Here is a 6,521-nt window from a genome sequence, read left to right as displayed (position 1 = left end):
GAAAGATACCTCGTTGCAACGTTTTGGACTAATAACTATATTGTGAGGTGTTCAGAATACACTGTAAATTAGTGGAAATGCTTGTTATTGAATATTATTGAGGTTACTAATAGCATAGGAGTGAAAATAAGCCCAAAAACTTGATTTTTAAACTTTTTATGTTTTTTCCCAAAAAAATCCGAATCCAAAACCTTAAATCCGAACCGAGACCTTTCGTCAAGTGTTTTGCGAGACAAATCCGAACCCCAAAAATAATGAAAATCCGGATCCAAAACACAAAACACGAGACCTCAAAAGTCGCCGGTGCACATCCCTATTATCAATGGGAATGTTCAAATCACCTAGTATGAGTGTAGATAGGTCAAAGGATAAGAAATAAGCGAGCCAGGACCCAAAGTTGTCAAGGAATTGGGAAACTGGACCTGGGGGGCGATAAATGACAGCAACACTAAGGTGGAAACGATAAAATAGAAGGACAGTGTGGACTTCAAAGGAAGAGAATTAGAAGGAGGGTTCAGAAGGTATAACTTGTAAGGTGCAGCTTGGAGAGAGTAGAATGCCGACTCCACTACCGTGTCTGTTAATGGGTCTGGGTGTGTGGCTGAGGGAAAGTCCCCCATAGGAGAGAGCTGCAGGGGATGTAGTGTCAGAGGAGGTGAGCCTGAGGGATTTAGAAATGAATAGATCATGGATGGATGTAAGTTTGTTAAGTTTGATGGCATTCAATAGGGCACAGGAGAAGGGAAGAGAGGGTAGTGAAGTTATGTGGATAATGTTGATGGGATTAGATGTACGGGATGGATTGAAAGGTTTGGGGTGAAGCGAGGAGCGTTAACAGATAATCGGGATTGTATGGGGCCCAAGGTTAGGTGAGATATCACCAGCAGCCACGAGAAGGAGCAGGGTGAGAAAGAGGACATGCAAGGAGGATTTGTTGGTGTAAGGTTTATTTCTGTTTATGTAGACTCGGTGAGTGTGATGGGTGCAATAGACAAAACAGTTCATGTGTACAGACTAGTGAGGAGGCAAGTAGTGAAGGGGAAATCATAAATGGGGAGGGAAGAATAGGATGATGGAGAAAGAAGAGGAGTTTGGAGAGAAGTATGATGACAGTAAATCGTTTCTGATTGGTTGCAAATTTAATATTGTAAACACACGCAATTTTTACCTCAACACCACTATAAAAGCCTGTTTACATTCTTATTTTAGTTTATAGGTGTTGCATACACATTAGATAATGTGATAATGCCATGTGGATGTCATCTTTTTATTTTGCAGCTTCAATCTATTTTGTACAAAATTATATTAACATCAATCTTCTTCCTATTTTAAATACACAGGTTCATTTTAAATGCAGTCAACACCACCGACTGCCTTCCATGCTGATGACGATTCATTAGAAGATGATTTCACCTAGAATAAAAAAAAGTTCCATATTTAATGTCACTGTTATCACACATGTTCCTGTAGACATAAATCCCTGTTAATGTTTTTTTTTACAGGTAATGTTGATTAATGTATTTTTTTTTTCTTATTTATTTGTTTAATCAACAAAGGAACATCATAATTGAATATGTCATAAGAATCCGATATGGATTCAGCACAAACATCAGCACCAGACATCGCAGCTGAACAACACATTATTCTGGAATGTGTTGATCAGTTTTCAGAAGTTGTGGAGTCTTTAGAACCTCAAACTGCTCTACCAAATCCAGCGGGAAAATCAAGTGGTCCAAAGTTAGCAAGTGGTTCAAATTTACCAAGTTCCATCAAACAGTTTAGGGAAGTACAAAATAATTTACTGAAATTCCATCAAAAGTCTATGAGGGGAATCCAAAGGCATGAATGGATTCATACTAGCCTGGTGCACATGAATACAGCAATTAATAGTCTGACTGGGGCAGTAAGAGAACTCTCTGGAAATCTAGTTGCAGCTTGTGCCCAAATGCAAAATATACTAATAGCCTGCCTACCTGTGTTATCAACCTCAGGCGTCAGCAGCCAGAATACCACTGCAAGTAAATTCATGCCACACAGTCCTCAACGTACTAGTGTGCGTATCAAGGGAGGAAGCCAAGCATCAACCAGCCGTTTAAACAATTCAGAGCCCACACCTAAAGAAAAAAGAAAAGATAGATATTTGTTTATGCTGTTATTGAAAACATTTGTGCCTTTTTTTACCTCTAATACAATTCAAAATATAATAAAAGTTAAACAATGTTTTCATACAATTCTTGCACCTTTTCTGTATAAAACCCAGTAAACTTTACAAATCTTTGCAAAATGGTATTAGCAGTTGTAGTTTATGTTAAGATGCTTATTTGGGTATTTATGGTATAGAAATTGAAAACATCCTTGTATTTTCTTTAGGTAATTTGTTTTCTTTTAAAAAATTGGTGGCAGAGGTTGAAGTCACATAGTCCTGTGCTTATGATGAAGAATCTACAAGAATATATACAAAACATTACAGTGCAATGTAAAGTACTACAATTTTAGTGCTAATGATAAATCATACTCGCCAGGAAAAAAACCTCTAGACTAGCCTTTCTGTGATCTGCCTCCCTCCCCTCTGTATTCTCTACATCAGCTGATGTTATGAGCTCCCCTGCTTCATTGTCTTCTACCGGTGTTAGGGGTACATTATGGTTAAGTGCCAAATCATGCAGCAGACAGCATGACAACATGATATCAGCCACCTTAGCTGGGGCATAGAGAACCACACCACCAGATTTATCAAAGCACTTGAATCTGGTCTTCAATAGGCCAAAAGTACATTCTATCACGCCACTAATGGATGTGTGTGCCTCATTATATCTGTGTTCTGCAGGAGTCTGTGGAGTCAACAAAGGTGTAATTAACCAGGGATTGACACTCTTATCCTGAGTCACCTAGATGTCAGACATAAATAAAATTTAATAAAAGTTTAAAAAAAACTATAAATAATGCATAAAACGGCATGATTATTATATCACATACCCAGTAGCCATCCCTCCAGCAATTCACCATTCTGAAAATTGTGAAAGACTGCTGACTGGCGCAGGATATAGGCATCATTGTAAGAGCCAAGATACCCTGCAACAACACTCATATTTTTCATATTTGCATCACAGACCACCTGCATATTCATAGTGTATTCATAGTGCTGTCTGTTGCTATAGATTTCAGACTTTTGTTGAAGTCGTCTCAGCCAAATGCGTGTGCAATCTATGGCCCCCAAGACATTAGGCAATCCCAAGAGCCTATAGAAAGCTACCTTCAACTTATGCCATTCAGAATCATGGTAAACAGACATATGTAGGCAACAGTTTGTTAAGAGCTCTTTACACTACTGTAAAGTGCCTGGAGAATGTTGCATGTGTGAGCCCTACAACCTATAAGCACACAGACTGAAATGAACAAGTTGCAAAAAAATGACAACGTAATAATAACATAATAAATGCTGCATCCCAGTTAAAGCATTGGAGCGCTATGTTAATGGCTCCAAATTATCTCTCAAATACCCATACAGCAGCAGGATGTTTTCTCTTTTCTTTTAATGATTCATGTTTTTTTATTATATATATTTGATATTACATATTCCCATTGTCAGACATATACATATGTGTTTCCCAAGGTAATCATGACTTACTGTCACGGGCACTAGGAGTCTTTGCCCAGGATATCACCAGATGATGGACTTACCAGAGAAATAGAGTTGGTGCTATGGTTCTCTGGTAGCAGGGTGACAACGGAACAGGAGAAACAGCAGATGGTGAGAGAATGCTCGAGGAAAGTCTATGACTAGCAGCGGCTGGTAATGAGTAGATGAATGTACACGAGGAACCAGATGGACAAGGGAACGTGAGGAAAGTCAGTGGTCTGCGTATAGCAAGTTGTACCACTGCTATAGTGAGGAGGAATGTCCAGGAGTAGCGAGGAGATAGTGAGAGTCAGCGGTCTGCGTATAGCAAGTTGTACCGCTGTCTATAGTGAAGGAATGGAATCCAGGTGAAGGTAGGTAACGGGGAAGTTAGTGGTCTGCGTATAGCAAGTTGTACCACTGCTTATGTGAGAGGATACTTGAAACTGGTGTCACAGGGAACAGGAGTCAGTGGTCTGCGTCAGCAAGTTGTACCACTGCTATATATATGTGAGGAGGGGCACGAGGAGATGAATGTAAAGCAGAGTATACACGGGACACACAGAACTTGATCCCACGATGATATCCACAATACAACGATAACTGACAAGCACTGCTTGAGGTATACAAAGTCACAATAACTATCCAGGCAATAGGAAACAAAGTCAATAGTAACAATAGCCTCAGTGGATAGGAGGCTCCGGAGGAGAACACAACTCAGTCCAGATGGATATGCAATACACAAGCAAAGTCAATGGAAAGTATGCATACCGCGGTTCAGGAGAGCAGGCTGTCAGAGAGACGTGCAGGGATACCTGAACGGCTGAAGGCCGGCAGGAGGAGAGACCACTGGAGGGTGGAAGCGGTAATCAGGTTGGTGCAGCGCACGGTAGGTAATCCAGAATCCACGAAGCAATACTCAGGAAGCAGTAGTAAGTGGAACTGGAAACATGAAGAACACGGGAGAGTTGAGGCTGTCAGGTATCCAGTAGTAGAGGTGGAGGCAGCAGAGAGCTGACACGATCAAACCAAGGAGAGTTGAGACGATCAGGAACTCTGTAGCAGTAACAGAGGCAGTGGATAGGAATCAGCTGAGTGCAGGCACGATGAACACAGGAGAGTTGAAGTGAACAGGAACTCTGTAGAAGTGACGGAGGCAGCGGATAGGAATCAGCTGCGTGCAGGCACGATGAACACAGGAGAGTTGAAGTGAACAGGAACTCTGTAGAAGTAACGGAGGCAGCGGATAGGAATCAGCTGCGTGCAGGCACGATGAACACAGGAGAGTTGAAGTGGTCTGGAAACCACAATAGCAGTAACAGGAATCAGCAGGAGCTGGATACACAAGGAACACAGGAACACCTTCAGAGGCTCATGAGGAATGAGACTCCAAGATCAGGCAACCAGGTAATGATCACAGGTGGTTTAAATAGGGAGGGTTGCCTGATCATCCAATCAATAAAAAGCAACAGGTACTGAAGGTTTGAAAGGGCTGCACATGCGCAGACCCTCAGGATGGAGGACGGCCACGGTTCCTGGATACACGGGAAATGGCACTCACAGTCCGGTGAGTGACACTTACTTTATGGGTGTATATATAACAGTATGTTCCCTTGTGTGAGGGTATAAAATAATTAATAGTTATTAAGATGTACAAATATATGTGTGAAATGCCTTAAAAACTATACTACAGATGCAGGACTGCGCCTTGAAGAAAAACAAGTATTTCCTATAGAACAGACAATAGCAGGATGCCAGACTGAAGGAAACAGCCGGAAGAAAAAGCACGTAATGCTGAACAAAGGATGTTGCCTTATATGTATTATTGTTGCAAAGAAATATTTGCTGAGCTAAAGAGATTTCCTTATATGTACTTGTTGTTTACCAGTTAATGCTGGACCCTAGGTATAAATAAAGGGCCAGCCTGCAAAAACCCTCAAAGCTGATTTTGAAACTGCAACACCTTGTTTGTGTTTCACTTCTTCACTCTGCTGTCGACAGCAAAATACCACATAGGAAATCAGGTTATCAGAGATTGATAGTAGGGGCACCAAGCCTCGGTACCCCGACATTCTCTGGGGACTTCGTCTGGGATACTCAACATACCAGTCCAGGACTGACCATAGACCTCCTCAATCTTCAGGAACAGCAGACAAATCCGTGCAGTGAGTAGTTGAAGTTTTGTGCATTTGCAACTCTCTACTCTATATGCTCTTCCTGTAAGATATAAGGTGGGGTTCAGTAGGGAATGGTATAACGGGTATTTGAACAATTACTGAATAACCTGTTTTCCTGACATATTTGTTTTTTGTGAAAAATAGATAAGTGAATGTATGTGTTTGTGTCGATACAGGATGTATATAAAAGGATGCAAATACATAACTTATTAATTGACCTCGATAATCAAAGGCATTCCTCTATACTTGTTGCTGAGACCTCGCCTTGTTCTGTATAGATGATTGTCCTTGGGTTTGAGAGGTCATTATAAGAGTCCTTCGCTCCTGTAAAGATTGAGTGATATTGTACTGATAAGAGATGTATAAGGGGACAACATAACCTTGAAAAGACTGATCTGATCAAAGACTGTACCTTGCACATGCAACTGAGGCTTGACCTTGTTTTGTGTAACGTGTGATCACTGGGCCAGCTATCAGTCTACAAGGGTCCTCAGCTCTCTTAGAAGTTGAAAGAAGTAACAACTGAGTAACGCGGTAAAAGTGCAGAAAGGTTGCTCACTGATTCTGGAAAGGGTCCTCCGCATTTCCTTGTAGGGGCGCCTGAGGTCGGAGGATAGGTCTGTCTACTGTCCACTGTCTACTGTCTACTGTCTATTGTCTATTGTATAATTTCTTAAGAAAGATTAGATGACACCTTCAGAAGAAATAGCTGAGTGTATTGGTGG

At 41.2% G+C, this 6,521-nt stretch overlaps 1 long non-coding RNA gene across 1 annotated transcript; it reads right to left on the bottom strand.

The window, feature by feature from the left end:
* Positions 1-1,183: 1,183 nt before the first annotated feature.
* On the bottom strand, positions 1,184-3,047 carry LOC142140280 (uncharacterized). The gene is made up of 3 exons (XR_012688372.1): positions 2,977-3,047; positions 1,974-2,114; positions 1,184-1,413 (listed from the first exon to the last, which is right to left on the bottom strand). It is a non-coding gene; the product is annotated as an uncharacterized LOC142140280 (long non-coding RNA).
* Positions 3,048-6,521: the final 3,474 nt, after the last annotated feature.

Source organism: Mixophyes fleayi, chromosome 2, assembly GCF_038048845.1.
Source record: "Mixophyes fleayi isolate aMixFle1 chromosome 2, aMixFle1.hap1, whole genome shotgun sequence".
Classification (NCBI taxonomy): domain Eukaryota; kingdom Metazoa; phylum Chordata; class Amphibia; order Anura; family Limnodynastidae; genus Mixophyes; species Mixophyes fleayi.
The sequence above is the reverse complement of the archived record's forward strand: the minus strand, read 5'-3'. Positions and strand labels throughout refer to the sequence as shown.